The 22,058-nt window shown below is 38.0% G+C and overlaps 1 pseudogene; it reads left to right on the top strand.

Annotated features, from left to right (window-relative positions):
• Positions 1 to 17,168, top strand: part of LOC124975103 (TBC1 domain family member 8-like) — a 37,273-nt pseudogene extending 20,105 nt beyond the window's left edge.
• The last annotated feature ends 4,890 nt before the right edge of the window (positions 17,169 to 22,058 follow it).

The raw sequence follows: 22,058 nt of genomic DNA, 5'->3' as shown, positions 1-22,058 counted from the left end.
AACTTCAGCTTCAGCAACAAGCCTGCAGTGTGTTGCTTCATGTTCTGTCAGCACATTTCTCTCCTCCTTGTTACAGGCTCATCCAGGGGTGTGTGCTAATTCAGGGTGGTTGGTGGCACCTGCTGCTGCAGTTTCAGCTGAAACTCTTTGGCCGTGACTGCTTTGGCCTGGTCACACTGCAGCTCTGCAGGCACCTGGCTTCTGGGCGGGTCTCTGTCCTTGGGTGCTTGTGCTTGGTTTAGACCTGTCAGCTCTCACCTTCTCAGTGTTGGGGCCTGACCTTGTCTGTGAAGGGGAAGCAGAGACATTGAGTATGGCAAGGTCTAGGAGGCAAGTCGTGGCTAGCTGGCTTGGTTTCTGACGTTGTTCAGAAAAAGGAAGTGATATGGTTAGCATCAAAACTGCCACCTGCCTGGAACCTTAAAGGGAGTTGTCACTCCTGTGTTCATGAAGAGCTGGTTTCTCACCAGGTCACTGTTTGACTTGAGTTGTGCTAGAAATTGAAACATGTGTCTCACATACTTCAAAGTGAAATTGGACGGCTTTCCAGGAGGAAGGGAAGAACGCAGGCCTTTAAGCCCTTCTAGGGCTTTTGTTCTTGTAAATTTGAGGTTTCTGGTCTCTGGTTACCAAATGTGCCCAGAGGGAGCATGAATGCTGGATGTGGAGCATACCCATCTGCTCTGAGGCCACAGAGAAGCCTCAATTGGTGGCTGAGGTAGCGGGTGAACTGAGAGGAAACTATTGTTCTCAGTTGCCTCAGACACATGAACACCATATAATAATTTCAGGACTTGTGTGCAAAATAGATAGCAGTCCTCCTGCCCTTAGTGCTCAGGTTGAGCTGCTGGGATTTGTGCTCATTACTGTCTTGGTGTGTCTTGGCCTCCACCTTCTCCTGAGGGGGAAAGGAAATGTCCCACTACGGAGGAATTCATTGGCACCAGAAGCACGCTTGTGCGATATATGTAACGAGTAAGATGTTTGTAAGGTGTAAGCTTGACTTTAAGTTCCTCAAACCAGTGTGGCCAGCATGTTTTGGGATTGAGGATGTCAGTTTTCCAACTCATTTTATGTGTATTATGTAAATTAAATTTCTTCTTAACAGATACATAAAAACCTAAGGATTGTACATGTCAATGGGTGTTCTGATGCAGGTACACTTTGTGTGATGTTTAACTCAGGTAAACCTACCTGTCTGCTCAAACATCATTTCTTTAGGGTGAAAATAATCAAAATCCTTTCATCTAGCATTTTGAAGTATTCGGTGTGGGATTGGCACCTGTAGTCACCTGCTCTGCGGCAGCACCCCGGAACTTTCTGCTCCTTCTCTCACTGGCTCATAACCCATTAGGCAACCTCTCTGGCCTCTGGTTTCCACCATTCTACCTTCAACTCTATGACAGCAACATTTTTAGATTTCTTTTTTTTTTTTTTTTCTTTTTATTGTAAACAAATGGGATACATGTTGTTTCTCTATTTGTACATGGCGTAAAGGCATACCATTTGTGTAATCATAAATTTACATAGGGTAATGTTGTTTGATTCATTCTGCCATTTTTTCCCTTCCCCCCCTCCCCTCCCACCCTTCCCCTCCATCTATACAGTCCTTCCTTCCTCCATTCCTGCCCCCCTCCCTAAACCCAACTCCAACCCCAACACTAACCCTTCCCACCCCCATTATGTGTCATCATCCACTTATTAGCGATATCATTCTTCCTTTGGTTTTTTGAGATTGGCTTATCTCACTTAGCATGATATTCTCCAGTTTCATCCATTTGCCTGCAAATGCCATAATTTTATCATTCTTTATGGCTGAGTAATATTCCATTGTATATATATACCACATTTTCTTTATCCATTCATCAATTGAAGGACATCTAGGTTGGTTCCACAATCTGGCTATTGTGAACTGAGCAGCTATGAACATTGATGTGGCTGTATCTCTGTAATATGCTGATTTTAAGTCCTTTGGGTATAGGCCAAGGAGTGGGATAGCTGGGTCAAATGGTGTTTCCATTCCAAGTTTTCTAAGGAATCTCCACACTGCTTTCCAGAGTGGCTGCACTAATTTGCAGCCCCACCAGCAATGTAAGAGTGTACCTTTCTCCCCACATCCTCGCCAACACCTGTTGTTGGTTGTATTCTTGATAATTGCCATTCTAATTGGGGTGAGATGGAATCTTAGGGTGGTTTTGATTTGCATTTCTCTTATTACTAGAGATGTTGAACATTTTTCCATATGTTTGTTGATTGCTTGTACATCTTCTTCTGTGAAGTGTCTATTCATTTCCTTAGCCCATTTGTCAATTGGATTATTTACATTCTTGGTGTAGAGTTTTTTGAGTTCTTTATAGATTCTGGAGATTAGCGCTCTATCTGAAGTATGATTGGCAAAGATTTTCTCCCACTCTGTAGGCTCTTTCTTTGCATTGCTGATAGTTTCCTTTGCTGAGAGAAAGCTTTTTAGTTTGAATCTATCCCAGTTATTAATTCTTGCTTTTATTTCTTGTGCTATGGGAGTCCTGTTGAGGAAGTCTGGTCCTAAGCCGACATGTTGAAGCTCTGGACCTACTTTTTCTTCTATAAGATGCAAGGTCTCTGGTCTGATTCCGAGATCCTTAATCCATTTTGAGTTTAGTTTCGTGCATGGTGAGAGATATGGGTTTAGTTTCATTCTGTTGCATATGGATTTCCAATTCTCCCAGCACCATTTGTTGAAGAGGCTATCTTTTCTCCATTGCATATTTTTGGCCCCTTTGTCTAGTATGAGAAAATTGTATTTATTTGGGTTTGTGTCCGTGTCCTCTATTCTGTACCATTGATCCACCTTTCTATTTTGGTACCAATACCATGCCGTTTTTGTTACTATTGCTTTGTAGTAGAGTTGAAGATCTGGTATTGCGATACCCCCTGCTTCACTCTTTCTGCCAAGGATTGCTTTAGCTATTCTGGGTTTTTTATTCTTCCAGATGAATTTCATAATTGCTTGCTCTATTTCTGTAAGGTACATCATTGGGATTTTAATTGGAATTGCATTGAATCTGTATAGCACTTTTGGTAGTATGGCCATTTTGACAATATTAATTCTTCCTATCCAAGAACATGGGAGATCTTTCCATCTTCTAAGGTTTTCTTGAATTTCTTTCTTTAGTGTTCTGTAGTTCTCATTGTAGAGGTCTTTCACCTCTTTTGTGAGATTGATTCCCAAATACTTTATTTTTTTCGAAGCTATTGTGAATGGGGTAGTTTTCCTAATTTCTCTTTCTGAAGATTCATCGCTTATATATAAAAATGCCTTCGATTTATGTGCATTGATCTTATATCCCGCTACTTTACTGAATTCACTTATGAGATCTAAAAGTTTTCTGGTGGAATTTCCTGGTTCCTCTAAGTATACAATCATATCATCAGCAAATAGGGATAGTTTGAGTTCTTCTTTTCCTATTCGTATCCCTTTAATTTCTTTGGTCTGTCTAATTGCTCTGGCTAGAGTTTCAAGGACGATATTGAATAGAAGTGGTGAAAGAGGGCATCCCTGCCTTGTTCCAGTTTTTAGAGGGAATGCTTTCAGTTTTTCACCATTAAGAATGATATTAGCCATGGGTTTAGCATAGATGGCCTTTACAATGTTAAGGAATGTTCCCACTATCCCTATTTTTTCTAGTGTTTTGAGCATGAAGGGGTGCTGTATTTTATCAAATGCTTTTTCTGCATCTATCGAAATAATCATGTGATTCTTGACTTTAAGTCTATTGATATGGTGAATGACATTTATTGATTTCCTGATGACATTTTTAGATTTCAATGTAAAAGTGTTGGAAGTACTTGGCTCTCAGAGACCTTGGGGACCCCTTGATGGACCTCACCTTCCATTTGCAGTATGTGAACTTCTTTTTATTTGTTCTTTGTAGATATACTTGACTGTCATGTGTACTTTGACATGTCTGACATCCATGGAGTACAGCTTCCCTTCTTGTGGTTGTACAAGATGTGGAGCTACACCAGGCGTATATTCCTATACGAACATAGGAAATTGTGTATGATTCAGTGTGTGAAACTGCGCAGTGCCCTTGGCTTCCCCTGGCTCCCTGGTCCTCCTCTGGAGAAAAGTCAGGCTCCCTTTTGGATATCCACATATGAACAATTAACCCTTTCAATGGGTAGTTCAGGTTTTTACAAGAATCACAGGACCACACAATCATCACCACAGCCACGGAACCTTTATTACCCTCCAAAGAAGCCTCACTCACGTTCATGAGCAGCCACTCCTTACTTTTGTCTGTCAACCTTCTATGTGGACATTTCGTGTAAATGAACCTGGCACCCCATGGTCTTTGTGTCTGGCTTCTTTCACTCAGCCTGAGGTTTCCAAGCTCTGTCCATGCACACTTCTGTTGATGGCTGAGTACTATCTACCCTGCTTGAGGGGATGTGCCACATTTGCTGTGTCCATTCATCAATTGGTGCACGTGGGGTAGTTTCCACCTTCAACTATGAATCTGTTGCTGTATTTGTGTGCCAGTTAGTGGACATCAATTCTCAATTGTGTTGTGTGCATTCACCTGGGAGGGAATGTCTGGGTAAGCACTGCGTCCACTTTCAACGTTTGAGGGCTTCTGGCTGTTTGCCAACATGAGTGCGTCATTTGGACTTCCACGAGCAGCATGTGAGGGCTCCACCTTCCCCATGTCTCACCGATGCTCACCCTGCTTGTCATCTGACCTCCACACATGGCCTCTGCTGCCATTTTTAGAGTACTTCTCACAGTAACTCCAACCAGGATGGAATGCTTATTTTAGTTCATGAGTTCATGAAATTCTTGCTGGTGGGGACAGCAGAATCTGCTCCTCGCATTTGCTCCCAAGGTCGACCGTGGGTCTGGATGGACCACGGGCTTGACTGGCTCTGGAGCGGCATGACTTCTTATTTCAGTCTCTATACTATCAGGTTGTGCCAGCGAGTTCAAAAGTGTTTTCCTTTGGAGTCTCCTCTCTGTAGACCTTTCCATGTCTTCTTGACTTCTTCCACCTCTCACCAGGGACCTTGAAGCCAGAGTACAGAAGGAGCTTTTCCGAGGCTTCTTCAGGCTGCCAAGAAAGGAGAAGCTGCACGCTGTGGTGGACTGCTCCTCTCGATTCCCTTCGATCACTGCCACACTGAGGGACAAATGTTTACCTCTGACAGCTCCACCTGCTTTGCCAGCAGAGAAGATGGCTGCTCAGAGAGGTAGACCCTGCCCCTCACCTCTGCTTGACCTGCTGTGCACACTCTGAAGCAGCCTTTTGTCATTTAACCCGTTTTGTTGAGTCCATTTTCTGTTGCTAAAACAAAATGCTTGATGTCAGGTTTACTTATTAACCAAGAAGAAAAACAAAAAGGAATAACATGGTACTGGGTCAGCACCAGTGAGGCATTGTGGTGGACAGTGTCCCTGTGGCAGGAGCATGAGTAGATGGAAACATCATGTGTTAAGACAGGAAGCCAGAGATTGGGGAGGGACCATTGTGTTGTAACAACCCCTGTTGTGGGAATGAAGCAGGTCCCATGATACCTACTGAGGGCTGTTCTTCCAGTGACCCACCTATCGCACTCCCTGCCCGCAGAGAGACACGACACCTGGTTCTTTTCAGCTGTTTATTGCGCGCGTCTGCCGTGGTTTCTCTCTCGCTTCTTCTTTCTTCTTTTTGGGGAAGCTACACCTCACTATATGCCCCCAAGCGACCAATCATCATACAGAGCAGGAGGGGAGAGCGTGGACAGATACAGGCAGCATATACAGGCATGCAGTGATCATGCAACGTCCATGAGGGGGCCTCAACCAATCACTGAAACTTCCTCAAGTGACATCAGTTGTTTGCGCACAAGCTAGCTACACTCAACCACACTGGCATCCTGCCAGGCGCCATCTTGGCCTTGCCACACCTATGGCCAGGGGTCCCGGGCACCCCGACACCCACCCATCCCCTACTAGTCCTCACCTGTTCAGGTTCCACCACCCTTTAACTGCCCCATTGGGGATCAAGCTTTCAACACAAGAACTTTTGGAGGACACACTCAAACTCTATCCGAACCAGAGCAACTTGGGCTGTGAGATGGGGCACATGGGGTGCGGGACATTTGCACTGTTTTGTCCTCTAAAGAGGGACATCTAGATGGTCAGCATTCAGGAAGGAAGCATGACCTGAATTACACCATTAACCAGTCAGCCTTCATTTTTTCTGTTTTTGCTGTGGCAACCAAAAGTTGCCTAGAAGTGATGGGTAACAACAACATACCCTAACCTCACACTGTTGATAAAGCTGTCATTCAAAAGTACATGCCTCGCAATTCAAGCTTTTCCTACAGCTCTTAGGAAGGGATCCTCCCCTTTTGTTGCCAAAAAAAGACAAAGGAAAAGGCAAACTATAAAGTTCGCCTTTAGAAAACACATGGCAAATCGTTTGGCCTTTATACTTCTCTGGAACTTGTGAAAGATGTAAAAATGCCTCCTCAAGGTCCTTGATCTCAGGGTTCTCTGCTGAGGGGGTACCACAGCTGTGACACATCAAGACCTCTGGGGTCTCGCTTCTCTTAGCATAGGTCCTGGGCCTGATTGTTTAGGAACTCAGTGTTATCCCTCGTATGATTTCCCACCTCCATGCCCTCCTTCTGCAGTAGATGTCTTCATTTTGCAAGCATTATTATCAGTGGAGCAAGAAATCGACATGATGACCTACATACCTAAAAAATTGATTTTGGAATTATGCGTAGCATCAAATTTACCTTGTAACCAATTTGTAAGTGGAATCCTACAGCATTGTCATTTTGTGACTTCTTTATTGCAACACACAGTGTCCTTAATGTTGATCCACCTCTTATCTGTTAGAATTCCCTTCCTTTGGAAGTCTGAGTAATATTCCATGGTAGCCTAAACCACAGTTCCCTTATCCATTCATCTGTGCATGGAAGCTTGGGTTACTTCTACCTTTTGGTGATTGTGATTAATGCTCCCTTGCACACTTTTCAACCTTCATACCAGGTCCTTGTTGCCATTATTCCATGTTAGATTAACTTCTGAGCATGTACATGGAGGCCTGCCTTCCTTCTTTTCTGCAGTACTTACTGTGATTCAAATCTTTCTATTAGTGCCTTGCAAATATACATAACAGTGGGATTCATTGTTCCATATTGGAACATGTACAGAACGTAATTGGTCAGTTCCGTTCTCCAGCACCTCCCCTTCATGTGTCGTCTTTTGCATCAGGTAGTGAGCATGGAGAAGATGGAGGACACCAGTCTGCTGCCCAGCCCCATCCTCATCAGCATCAGGAGCAAGATGGCCTTCCAGTTCATCGAGCTCAAGGATAGAGAGACCTGGTGGAGGGCCTGCTTGAAAGACTGAAGCAGGTCCACGCCAACGACCCTGTGCACTATGACACCTCAACCAATGACAAGGACATGGTAGGAGCCTGCAGCATGGTGGCTTTCTGTGATGTGACAGTCCCCCTCTCACCACCTCTGTGTCTGTGGGCTCCAGAGGGCATGTGTAGGAAGGTGATCCCTTGGGTGTGAACACACAATGTGCTAGAGATGATTGGGCCTCCAGTAGTTGGGGGTGTGAGTCCGGTGTCACCTCTGATGGGCTGGGTGTCCCGAGTGGGCATTGAACGCAATAGAGGGGCTGGTCAGGAATCACACCACTGCTTGGAGGGATTGAGCGGGTGCCCCCCTGGTTTGGGGGGCTGGTGGTGTGCTCCCTGGGTGGGTGTGGAGCAGACACGCCCCTCCATGGGCCAGAGGGATTGTCAGGCACCCCCACCTTCCTCACAGGCTGGGGTGCCGCCACACCCCAAGGTTGCAGGTGTTGATGCCCTTTGGAGCAGACAAAACCCGCTGAGAGAGATGCTCCCTCATTCTTAGGGTTCAATGGCTGCAGAAAAGGACCTGGGTCTGTTAGGGCCTCACCTTCGAGAACTTTCATTCACATATACTTTTAAAAACACATTTTAAACTAATACTTAATAATGGTGCATATTTTCCGCTTACTTTTTTTTTTTTTCTTTTAAAGGCTGGACACACATCATCTGTTTTGTACTTGACAAGCATGTGCAGTGACCACAAGTTTGGGGATCTTGAAATGGTGTCCTGTCACAGCAGCAAGGACCATGAAGACAAGAGCCCACCTCTGCACCTGGAACCCCTGACCATGGTCCTCCAGCCCTTGGGCAGCCAGAACCCTGACTCCCGCCTGGTTGGTGAGGCCACTCCTTCCCTGGTGTGTCATGGGCACTGGAGGCTGGGCAATGACCATGGAGGGTGTGGCACCTGAACACCAGCTCCTCTGGGGCCGGGGGGGAGAAGTGGCCACGGACCTTGGAAAGCAAGGGCTCTCTTGAGGGCTCAGACAGCAGAGGGGGTGCCGGCCTTTCCCCTGTCCGTTAGTGACTCTCGTGCCATTCCTGCTATGTGACTTAGTATCTTAAAAGATGAGGTAACATATGAAAATCTTAAATTAAAACTTGAAATGGATGCCCAACATATAGGGGATGAGTTTTTTCATGAACGAGAATATTTAGAGTTTAAAATTAATGAACCCCTATTAGCTAAAGAAGAACAAGGCTGTGTAATAGAAAAATTAAAATATGAGCCAGAAGATTTAAAAAAACAGTTTTTCTGTACTATAGAAGAACATAACAAAGAAGTGCAGAATCTTAATGAACAACATCAAAAAGAAATATTACAACTAAATGAGACAATTTTGTCAGGTTCAGAAAAAGAAAAATTAACATTAATGTTTGGGTCTTAAGGAACATTGTGAAAACCTACAACAAGAAAAGCAAGAAGTAATATTAAATTATGAGAGTTTGTGAGAGATTATGGAAATTTTACAAACAGAACTGGGAGAATCTCCTGGGAAAATAAGTCAAGAGTTTGAATCAATGAAACAACAGCAAGCATCTGATGTTCATGAACTTCAGCAGAAGCTCAGAACTGCATTTAATGAAAAAGATGCTCTTCTGGAAACTGTAAATCAACTCCAGGGAGAAAATGAAAAGTTATTATCTCAACAAAGATTAGTACCTGAACTTGAAAATACCATAAAGAGCCTTCAGGAAAAGAATGAATTTTACTCAGTTAGTCTCAGTGAAAGAGATACCATGTTACAAGAATTTGAAGCAAAGGTAAGTTCTCTTGCTGAGGAAAAAGATGATTTTCTAAGTAAAATTAAAAATTCCTGTGAAGAAATACATAGTCTCCTTAATAAATGTGAAAGGGAAGAAAGCTTAGCTATAGAACTTAAGGAGAGAGTAGAGCAAACTGCCCAATACAATAGTAGACTAGAACAAAGGGTAAATGAATTAACAGGAACACTAGATAAGACTTTAAAAGAAAAAGATCAAAATGACCAAAAAAATAGAAAACCTTATGATTCAAATCAAAACCCTCTCTGAAAACCAGGAAATATTTTCATCGAAAGCAAAGTCTCTTCATGAGGAAAATAATAGACTAAACTCTGAAAACAACCAGTTGAATAGGGATTTGGAAGCTCTTCTGTTTCAAAAAGATTTTATCCTAAAAGAACATATTACCCAATTAGAAAAGAAGCTTCAGGTCATGGTTGTAGAGCGAGATAATTTAAATAAACTGTTTGAAAATGAGCAAGTCCAGAAGTCATTTGTCAAAACCCAGGTGCACAATTTTCTTAAACAAATTGGGTCAAAGAGTTCAGAAGAAAATGACGAGGAAGATGTTGAGAATATCCTACAAACTGTTAATGAATCCTTAACAAAAATAAATGAAGAAAAACACAACTTGATTCTTTTCAATATGGCGAAAGGGTATTAGAATTAGAAAAAGAGATTAAGTGCCTTCAAGAAGAGAATGTTGTTCAGTGTGAAGAACTTAGGTCTTTATTGAGAGACTATGAACAAGAATAAGGTCCCTTAAGGAAAGAGTTAGAAGAAACCTTGTCAGAAAAGGAGGCACTACAACTTGATCTTCTAGAAATGAAGAATGCTAATGAAAAAACAAGACTTGAAAATCAGAATCTTTTAATTCAAGTTGAAGAAGTATCTCAAACATTATATAGCAGAAATGAAGTCCATTATGAAAAATCTTATATAATGCAACTTGAAAGTCTAAGGCCATTACTACAACAAAAAGAATGTGAATTGCAAGATGTGAGAACAGAGTTGATATTATTAATGGTACTAGTACTTTAAACTTTATTGATTCAAATAAATTCTTAGTTCTGGTCATAGACTCTAGAAAATGCATGTATTAATATTTTTACACTTTGAAGTAAATTTTTCAGCATTTAAGCTCAAGTGGCAGATTTCTGAAAAATGCTTTAAATATTTAGATGTATATCCTGTTTATTCTTACATGATCTTTTTTGGGAATATAGATATTTTAAAACTTTGAACTTAAATAAGATTAAATGATTAGGGCTCTAAAGTTTGTAACTAGTCACTAGCAAAACTTTAATCATGAAGATATTTGAGTTTTATTCTTAAGCGTAGTATCTTTCTTAAAGAGCAGTATTGAGCAAAAAAGTGGGCAGTTTCACTTTGGCTACATTTTTAGGGTTTTCTTTAAAAATTGTGATGTAAAAACTGATAAACTATAGTCATCATTGATCATTTCTTTCTTACACATATATTTGATATTTGACATGTTACTTTTGCCCCTGAGTACTGTTAGTACTTATAGTAAATGCCATATACATAAGGTTAGTATTACCTAGTCTGTTAACAGACACAGATAATCAGTTTGCCTGTTAATTATGGGACAGTAAGTAAATTCTGTTATTGGTTTTTGTTTTCCCCTATAAAATCTAGGAGTCCATAGAGAAATCACCTTCTATAAATAATGATCAACTCTCTTCAGTAAAAGAGCTGGAAGAAAAAATAGGTAACTATGGTTTTATATGTTGTCACTATTAGACAGATTCTGGTTAGAATAGATCAGGAAATTAAAAAATATAAAAATATAAAAAGTTTTTTAAAAAAGGATAGATCAAGAAATAAAGTAGCTAAGTAATGAGTTGTTAAAAACATAAGTAGCTTCCTTTGCCTTGAACCTCCATTGCCCCCTGCTGTTTGCCTTTCCTTTCAATTGTCACTTTCTATTTAATCCAACAAAACACTTATGTGACATCATTTGTAAATATTTACATGATTACTTGGGAGATTTTTCATTGAGCAAATATTATTTGAATGTCCACCTGTTCTAGACACTGTTAATAGGTCATCTAAGAGCTTACTGCACAGGGGAGCTTTATAGTAGTCTGAGGTGTGAACAAAGATATAATACTGAGCACAGGAAGTTGCCTGTTGTAAGTTATGAAAAATATCAGAGCTTGATATTTTTCTTGTTGCATGTTTATAAACTGTTGGGGGGAAATACACTAGGTGAAATTGCTGGTCTAATGCCAGAGTAGGTGAGATGGCATTGCAAATGAAATGCAAGAAGTAGAACAGTTGACCTTTGCTGCACTCTGTGGCACAGGTGCACACTGATTAATAGGTAAGGACAGGAATACAGATCATTAGTAAAGATATCAAAAAATAGTGCTCAGTGGTGGAACACTTGCCTAGCATGTGTGAGGTCCTGGGTTCAATCCTCAACACCACATAAAAATAAAATAAAGGTATTGTGTCCACCTACAGCTAAAATATATATAAAGATACCAAAAAGTAAAGTCCTGAGCACCAGAGTTCATATAGGAAAAGTAAAGAGCTTAAGGGGAAAATAATTGGGTAGTTCTAATATATTACATGTTTAGCTGTGAAACTCAAATCCACCAACCAAAAGGAGGACTGTACATAGATACTTATACATATCTGTTACCTTTTCTACTCAGTCCCAATTTACAACCACCACTGAAAGTCCTAGCATACCACATTTCTAGAAAACCCAACATAAAGGAGTCTTAACTTTTCCAAATCCAAGATTATTAAAAGTGTACTGTTTTAGAGAACTGAAAAAAATGGAGATTTCTTACTTTTGCCTTACTTAGATAATGAATGATTAAACTTTCACTTAATGATGATATCGATGTTTTGGCTATTTTAACTTCAAACTGAAGATTTTGTGTTCCAAAATAAAAATGAGTTTCTAGGGTTAAAATAAGCAGGTAATTTGAATGTTTTTTTCCGTTTGACTTCAGGTATAATCCTTTCATTTTCTGATTTTAGGAAATCTGGAAAAAGAATCCAAAGAGAAGGAGGAAAAAATAAGATAAAATTAGTTACTGTGAAAGCAAAGGAAGAACTCGATTCCAGCAAAAAAGTGGTAAGCCAATTCAAAAACACAAGATTCAAGAATCTTACATTTTAGAAAATCTGCAGTTTTTCTGTTCATGAAAGACTCTTAAATTTTACTCTATATTTATAATAGGTCCAGACTTTGAGGGAAGAACTTGAATCTGTTCGTTCAGAAAAGGATCAGTTGTCTGCTTCCATAAGAGATCTCATTCAAGGGGCAGAAAGCTATAAGGTAAAACAGTTATTTTATAACAAGTTGTATTAATAACTAGTAAATTAAAAAAAACTGGAAAGGGCTGGGTATATGGCTCAGTTGGTAGAATGCCTGCCTCGCAAGCACAAGGCCCTGGGTTCAATACCCAGCACCGCAAAAAAAAAAAAAAACTGGAAAGCTAGGTACAGGGGCACACACATAATCCCAGAGACTCAGGAGGCTAAAACAAGTGCATTACAAGTTTGAGGTCAGCCTTGGCAACTGAATAAGACCCTGTCTCAAAAATTAAAGGACTGGGTATGTAGCTCCACACTAGAGTGCTCCTGGGTTTAATTCCCAGAACCATCAGGAAAAAAAAATTGAGGAAGGAAGAGATGGAAGGATGGAAGAAGGAAGGAAATGAAAATCTGAAAATGTAAAGCTCCTATCTATAAAACAATCACTTTGTATTTTTGTGCTTGTTAGTAAATCTCTTTTGTTCCCCGCTTTTTTTGTTTTTGTTTTTGTTCTGCTTTTGTACATTGTAGTGAATCCTAATGTCAAGATTTTAAGTGGTTAAACCTTTTTTTTAACTCTTCATTGACTTTTAATTTTTTTTTAGTTTAGATGTTATTTATTTTTATGTGGTGCTAAGGATCAAACCCAGTGCCTTGCACATACAAGGCAAGCACTCTACATGGAGCTGTAGCCGCAGCCCTGGCTAGCCATTAAATAGTGCCTTTATCTACTGTTTTCTAAAAGTAAATTCTGTTTGGGGATTTCTTAATAAAAACCAGTAAGAAAAGGATGTCTGTTATTAGTATGACTATTTAATATTGTTCTGACCAAGTTGAATGAACGTGAAGCTTAACACGAATTGTAACAGAAAAGTGGAAGTATTGTTATCTGGAAGTTATATGCCTATCTACTTTAATAAAATAAGTCTCTATTATAAAAATAAAAAAATCCAACAAAATCACCAAATGCAATATAAATGTCATTACATTTCTTCATGTATTTATTTGTTCAGCAAATATTTAGGTGACTGGACTGAATTCTAAGCTCTGGACCTTATGGTGGTCAACCAAACAGACTACCACCAACCAAATAATCCTAAATTCCTGACCTCTTAGGACTTAAATTCCAGTAGTAATAATGGGCAAACAGAAAAAAAAAGATGCAATACAGACTATGTAGCAAAGCAAGGCGAACAGGAAGAAGTGAATGAACAGTAATCAAATAGGATTTGACAAAAAGAAGAAAATCCCATAGTAGACAAAAAATAAAATTTTGAGAACTTTAATGAGCATTTGGGCACTTAATGAAGAAAACTTCAAAACTTGTATAGGGTAACTGAATATTATTTGAAATAAAAATTCTCAAATTGTTTATAAATTCAAAAACAATTTTATTAAGAATTCTAGGGTATTTTTTTAGGTGGGGGGGGCTGTGATCATAACAATTATTCCAAACTTTAAATGGAAAATAAACTAGCAAGATTAGCTAATTTTTCTGAAAATGTAAAAGGGAAAGTGACCTCTTTACACACCATTTTTTTTTCCTATCAAGCTATAGAAATATGGTAGAATTCTAATGTGAGAATCAGATTAATCTAACAAAAGAGACAGAGACTTCTGTATAACAACAACACGTACTTTTATGCCAGGCTCTCTTCTGAGTGCTTTACATGCCTTAGTATGCTTAATTCTCAAAACAATTACAAGAAGTATGGTATCAGCATCACCAGTTTATAGGTGAGAAATCTAAGGCATAGAGACTCCAGGTCACAGACTTAAAGTTCTTAAGAGACTTTAAAGTCCCAAAACAACATAGCAGAGGTAGAATTTTACCAACTATTCCATATCTATTCTTTCACCAATTAAGCTATACTATCCCAGGAAAATTTAAAAATAGAAATCACTGCCAGGCATGGTGGCACATGCCTGCCATCCCAGCAACTTGAAAGGCAGGAGAATCACAATTTCAAAGAGTTAGCTGAGACCCTAAACAATTTAGTGAGACCCTGCCTCTAAATAAAAAATAATAAAAAAGGGCTGGGGATGTGACTCAGGGGTTAAGTGCCTCTGGTTAAATCCCTGATACCCCCCCCCCAAAAAAAAAAGGAAGAAGGAAAGAAATCACTGAAGAAGGAATTAACCAGGCACAGTGGCACATGCCTGTGATCCCAGTCCAGTGACTTGGGAGGCTGAGGCAGAAAGATCCCAAGTTCTAGACCAGCTTCACCAATTTAGCAAGACCCCTCAATAATAAGGACTAGGGGTGTAGCTTAGTGGTAGAACACCCCTGAATTCATCCCCAGTGCCAGAAGAGAGAATTAGAAAACTATTTGAGAGGATTTAGATAGCTTTTTATTTTATTGCACACACCAAAATAATTTTGGATGGGTTTGGATTTTTGAAAAATATTTTCTTTAATCTAGAATAAAATGCTTGATCCTTTAGCAGATTCTTACATACAGAAGACTTTTCTAAATTTAAAAGCAATTTAAGTAGTTTCTTAAATTGAACTTCATAAAATTCATATACCTGGTCTTCCTCTGGAGGAAATTAATGGATTAGATTATAAGGTCTCTTAGAATATAAAGGAACAAGCTCCAGTGTAACTTGCTCACGAAAGAAGAATAAGCTCATTTATAAATTTTAAATTGGGGTTTTTTAAGATCTCTTTAAATATTAAGAATACTAATCTTTTGTCCTATTTTCATGTGTAGATTAATATTTTCATTGCCATATCTTTGAATATAAATATTTAATATCTCAAATGGACTTATAAATCTTATGTCAGGATTGCTTGATTATACAATCTGACCTATTGAATGAATAATAATAACCTAAAGTTAAATATTTGTGTCTTTTATTGAATCTTTTATTACAATATGTAAGCAATCAGAGCAGTTGGATGTGGAAAAAAGAATGTGCTAGTAATTTTGAACATCAAATAGAAGATCTTTCTAAACAATTAAGAAATTTAACTTTTCAGGTAATTTCAAATTGAGTAAATTCAGACGTGAAAATTTTAATATATTTTAATCTCCAATACTTTTTGCATAAGAAAATTAAAATACAATCAGGAATAAGATTTCTTTCTTTCTCCACCCTCTCCCCACATACCCCCTGCCATTAGGAGATGAATTTAACAAAACAACTATCCTGTCTTGCTTATTACTCTAATCTCAGTCCCACTGGATTTGTTTTTGTTCCTGTTTTTTTTTTTTTTTTTCGTTTTTCTCTTTTGCTCTCTTGAGGGTGCATCTGGTCTTTTACAAATTTTACCATATAAATATTAACACTGATGGGTTTTGAAATTTAACACTGTCATCCTGTGGAATTTATTTTGAAATCTTCATTTTTCACACTTTTCCAATATTCTTGTTAATGTACCTTTTCTTCCTCTCTTGAATATATTTTCTGTATGTTTACAATAATGAACCATTTGTCCTTCCAGTGTGAAAAACTAAATTCTGATAATGAAGATCTCTGGGCTCGTATGGAGACACTACAGTCTAATGCCAAGTTATTACAATTACAGATTTTAGAAGTTCAGAAATCCAAAGCAATGGTCGATAAGGAATTAGAAACTGAAAAACTTCAAAAGGAACAGAAGATAAAGGTAAAAATTATCCTGTGAAATGATTCACATATGTATAGACATATTTTTATCAAAATGTTATTTGAGGAAAAGACTTATTGAAGGAGCATTTGTGCGTTCATTAATTGCTTAATGTATGCCAGCTCTTAATTTGAGAATCTAAGGTGTGATATTTGGATGTATATTTCTTAAATATTGAAAGGTCACCAAATTTTTTGAGTCTTTGGGTCAGATTTATTTTGTAACCTCTAACACAAGTACTTTTCTTAACATTAGTTGAGTTGTGAGAGGTTTTATTTTTAATTTTAGGAACATTCCAGTACCATGAAAGAACTTGAAGAACTTCAGGTACAACTTCAAAAGGAAAAGAAACAGCTTCAGAAACTATGCAAGAACTAGAGCTTGTTAAAAAGGTAAAATAAAACACCAAGAGTGAAAACTGATGTCAGTGCTCATATTATGAAGCTATTTTATACTTCAAAAAGGAATATTTTAAAATGTTGTGTATAGTACTAAAATAACCCTTATTTTCAGCCCCAGTAAATTGGAATTTTAATTTATTTCTCTGACTTTTCAGAAGAATCTAGGCTTCGAATCATCAGTTTGATTTTATATATCATTTTATACATGAGTGTTATGTGACATTAATGTCAAAAGAAAACTACTGTAAGACCCACTTAAAATATTAATATTTCATAAGAGCCCTCACAAGACTAGAACTACTAGTTGTGGTTAATGAAAGTCATAATGAAATACAGTAAAGCTAAGAAAGTTGAGCTTTTAAAATATACTTTGATTTTATGAAATTAAAAATTTAAGTATCCAACATCTCATTTCTTTGTTACTATTTACACTGTTCTGTATTATAAAAGAGCAGAACAGCCTGTGAATTCCTATGGCATCATGTCAGCAATCTAACAAATGAAATTAATAACTGAATCCTTTGTAAAATATTCAGGATGCCCAGCAGACTACATTGATGAATGTGGAAATAGCCGATGATGAACGTTTGATGAAAGAACTAAATCAGAAGTTAAATAATAAAAACATTAAGATAGAGGATTTGGAGCAAGAAATAAAAATTCAAAAACAGAAACAAGAAACCCTACAAGAAGAAGTGAGTGAATAAAATAAAATTTGCTTTACCTTAAAATTGTTTCATTGTAACAGATTTGGGGGAGGGGGCCTTACCAGGCGTTTTTCATCTCTTTTAGGATGAGTCTGGCGTAGCCTTTACTTACAGGTCGGGTGCAGCTTCTCTTCAAAGTTCTGCTGAATGCCTAGCTTCTTTTTGGATAGTTCCCATCCTATCCTAACACAGTACTGAACATTATTTAGGACCAGCAGGAATGTAAAACCATTTGCCATTATGATTTTTATAGTCCATGTTGGTGCTTGATGCATTCTTTCATGTTTGGTATTTAAGTATTTGTTATGTGGATAATAGGAATATAAAAGTAATCTTTGTCCACAGTTTGCTGATTGTCAACAGATTAGGAAATTTTGAATAGTAGTGAAGCATTTCTTTTTTAATGTAATTCTATACATTTTATCTATATATTTTTTTTAATATAGGAGTTAACTGGGGGTTGAACCCCATAGGCCCTCTACCACTGAGCTTTATTCCTAGCTCTTCTTATTTTTTGTTTTGAGACTGAGTCTCAACAAGTTGCTAAGGTTGGCCTCAAACGTGGAATCTTCGTGTCTCAGAAATGGCTGTTATTACAGGTGTGGGCTACCACACCTGACTCCATAAAATATCTTCTGTTGTTAGCAATGAAAACTATCACTTTCCCTTTAGGCTTTTTTTTCTTTTTAGCTGTCAATGAACCTTCATTTTATTTTATTTATTTATATGCGGTGCTGAGAATCAAACCCAGTGCCTCACGCGTGCTAGGCAAGCACTCTATCACTGAGCTACAACCCCACCCCCCTTTAGGCATTCTTTAGCTACATCTCATAAATGGGTATGTTTTATTTTAATTCAATTCAAAATATTTTTTTTTGTACTGGGAATTAAACCCGGGGCACTTAACCACTGAGCCACCACCACAACCCCAGTCCTGTTTTTTTGTATTTTATTTAGACACAAGGTCTCAGTAAGTTGCTTAGAGCCTTATTAAGTTACTGAGGCTGGCTTTGAACTCCGATCCTCCTGCCTCAGCCTCTGGAGCTGCTGGGATTATAGGTGTGTGTGCCACCATGCCTGGCTACATTGTCAATTTTGTTTGAAAATAGTTGTGGGTTTTTTTGTTTGTTATTTGTTTTTTTTTGGTGTCAGGGATTGAACCCAGAGGTGCTTAACCACTGAGCCATATCGCTGGCCCTTTCTAAAATATTTTATTTAGAGACAGGGTCTCACTGAGTTCTTAGGGCATTGCTGAGTTGCTGAGGCTGGCTTTGAACTCACAGTTCTCCTGCCTCAGCCTCCTGACCTGCTGGAATTACAGGCATGTGCCACCACACCCAGGAATTGTTACCTTTTAAAATAGAAGTCAGGAAACTATAGCCCACAGGCCAGCTGCATGATTTTGTAAATAAAGGTTTTACTGAAACAAGCCATGTTCATTTGTTTATAGTGTCTTTGGCTGTTCTTGTGTTACAACACCACAGATAAATCATTGTAATAGAGACTAGTGGCTGGCAAGACTATTTTATTTTTTATTCAGCCTATTAAGAGAAGTTGACCAACCCCTATTTCAAAGAAATTAAAAATTAGGAATTTTTTTCGATATTTAGCCATTTCTGGGGTTCTTTGTTCTTTCATGTATATCCAGATTCCACCAGGTATGCGTTTCCTTTTGTTGAATAGCTTCTTATATCTTAAGTATAAACTACTGTCAGTTAATTCTTACAGCTTTGATTTGTCAGAAAAAGTCTTTAATCTGCCTTCATTTCCAAAAGATGTTTTACTGGGTATAGAATTTTATGGTATATTTTTCCTTTTTTGTATCCTATTTGTGTTTATTCAGCTTCTTGGATGTGTAGGGTTTTTATAAATTTTTTCAAGTTTGGTACATTTTGGCCATTACTTCCTTTGATTTTTTTTTTTTGTCTCAACTATCCCCACCCACCTGAGGACTCTCACTAGATATATTAGACCACTTGATATAGTTCCATAAGTCAGTGATACGCTATTCCTTTTTTTCTTCTATTTTGTTTTCTTGCTTGCTTGCTTGCTTGCTTGTTTGACTTTTGTACTCTCCTAGCTTCTTTTTGAATAGTTCCTATTACTGTCTTCAAATTCTTTAATCCCATGCAGCAAAATATCTACCTTAGATATTGCATTTTTCATTTCTAGGAGTTCTATTTGGTTATTTTTTTATATTTTCCCTTTCTCCATTATATGTTTTATGTTTTTCTTTAAATTCCTGAACATATTTAATAGCTATTTTGATGCCCTTTTTTGCTAATTTCATCCTTTTTATTTCATGTGTTTATTTGTGTTGATTGGTTGATTTTTTTCTTCCCTCCTTGTCATAAGTAATATTCTTCTGCTTCTTTGTATGGGGAAAAAAAAAGTAGATGTGAATTTTTCATTGTTGAATTCTAGATATTTTTGTGTTCATTTAAAAAATTAAACTTCAGTAAAGTTATTTGTATATCAGTTTTGTACTTTCGTGAATTATTTTTCATCTCTTTTAGGATGAGTCTAGAGTATCCTTTACTTACAGGTCGAGTTCAGTCCACCACTAAAGGGGTGCTCTTCAAAGTTCTGCTGAATGCCTATGTACTTAGCAAAGTGTCTTCACTCTGGCTGGTGGGGAATCAAATGATTTATAGCCCTGGGAATTGTCCAGATTACAACTATCTATTTATTGTTCTTTCCACAGCAGTTCTTTGCATTTCAGACTACCAGCTCTATTTCAGATTCCCATCCCTGCACCAGTTCAGAAATTGCTTCCATACAGTCAAGACAAGTAACATGTTTGTTGACCTTGTCTCAGAGATCACAATCCTACACTGCCATTGTCCAATGTCAGAAAAAGTTTTTTGCATGTATTTTGTTCCATTTCCTAGTTTATGACAGGAAGGTAAGTCTAGACTATTCATTACTTATGGCCAGAAGTGGAATTTCCATAAAATAATTTAAGGTGGCTACAAAGATATTACCATACAGTAAGATTTTAGATATAAGTGATGAGGAAGTAGCATAAAAGAAACTATTGAGATAGGTCTCAATAGTAAAATCAGATAAAAGATTAAGACATAAAGTATACATCTTACATATTTTGCTAGAGGTCTCCTATAAATTTTACTTTTTTAGCATCCCAGAAGCCAGAGGAAAGGCAGAAACATGAGTTACAAGATTTGTAGTATCCATAGTAAGAAAGCAAGCTTGTGAAGAAACAATTTTCTTGGTACCACATCATGTGAAAGAAAATTCTCTCAGATTTTTATAAAGGGAGGATTGTTTGATGTAGGACTCAGACCTGACTTGTATGTCACACAGTACCTGAAGAACATTGTTAGAAAACCAAGCCACATGTAACGAATGATTCAGAATCTTAGAATAAAGGGAAATCTTTTGTTTGAAATCTTTTTTTTGTAAAAGCTTCATGTGTGATTTTGAAGTTAATGTTAGTTTAGGAACCACTGATAAATTAGACTGATATTCTCAGCAATGTCCCTGCAATTAATAACAGCAAATCTTCCATGCTTAGCCAGTGACCAAATCACAGCTCAAGAAAGGCAATTCCATGAATGAACAAAGTCCAAGTGCACAGAGTTCATTTGCCTATATCCAGGGATAAAAATTAGACTACCTAGATAATTAAATACCTGGATAATTGATTACATGGTTTCCAGACAATACACCATGCATATACCATGTTTTCCAAGAAAGTTCTTTGTGCAAATTGCATGGCAGAACTCTAGGTTATATTCCTGCAAGCAAACATTTGCTTTTGTGAATTAGTAAATTCATATATTTTTGACAGCCTGCTGAAAGATAAGCTAGATACCTTGGAAAAACTAAAAAGGGGTGCTTATTCAAGAAGACCTCCCACTTCTCACTGATAAATACCTAAATACAGAAATGAATGGAACTAACAGGAAATGTTGAATTCAGAGGAGAGTGATGTTCTCTAGACTGGAATGATTAAAGCTGGGGTTGATTTGTGTCTTAAAGATAAGTTTGGAAAGAAAAAGAGGATTAGTGAAAGACTTTCTGCAGCTATAGTGTGAGCAAAAACTAAAAGAAATACTATCTTAGGAGTCTTAAACTAGTTGGAGTGAAAATCTTCACCTATAAAGGAGAAGTGACATATAATTAAAATAGGCATTACGGTTGGTATCCCAGCCACTTGAGAGGCTGAGGCAGGAGGATTTGCAAGTTCAAGGCCAGTCTCCACAATTTAGCCTGACCCCGACTCAAAATAAAAAGAACTGGGGTTGTAGCTCAGTGATAAAGTGCTCCTGGGTTCAGTCTCCATTTCCAAAAAGGAAAAGAAGGAACATAATTAAAAATGTATTTTTGATCTTGTTCATGAAGGATCTGAATAGTGGGATGAAGTATTCAGTTTACTTTTAAAGATGGGGAAGATTACTGTCTGCTGTATCAGAGTATTTAGATGATAGAGAATCTGGGAAAAGTCTCCACCTCATGGCAGTGAAATCCTTGAAAGACTGGAGTAAGGACTTGTGGTAGCAAAAGAAGCATTAAGATTATGTTTCACCCAGGTGTAGTGGTGCTTGGATTTAATCCCAGCGGTTTAAGAGGCTGAGGCAGAAGGATTGCAAATTCAGGTTCAACCTCAGTAATTTAGCCAGGCCCTAAGCAATTTAGGAAGATGCTGTCTCAAAATAACAATAAGAAAGGCTGGGGATGTGGCTTATTGACTAAGCACTCCTGTGTTCAATCCGCAGTACCAAAAAGAAAAAAGAAAGTGTTGCATTAAAAAAAATGTAATTTGCTCACTCTGCCTTATAAATTAAGGTAGATACATCTTAATCTCAAACCCTTCTATCATTTCCCATCTAACTTTTCAATTTAATTCTCATTA

Source organism: Sciurus carolinensis, unplaced genomic scaffold (assembly GCF_902686445.1).
Source record: "Sciurus carolinensis unplaced genomic scaffold, mSciCar1.2, whole genome shotgun sequence".
In the NCBI taxonomy this organism is placed as follows: Eukaryota; Metazoa; Chordata; class Mammalia; order Rodentia; family Sciuridae; genus Sciurus; species Sciurus carolinensis.
Note: the sequence above shows the minus strand (reverse complement) of the source record. Positions and strands in the feature narration are given on the sequence as shown.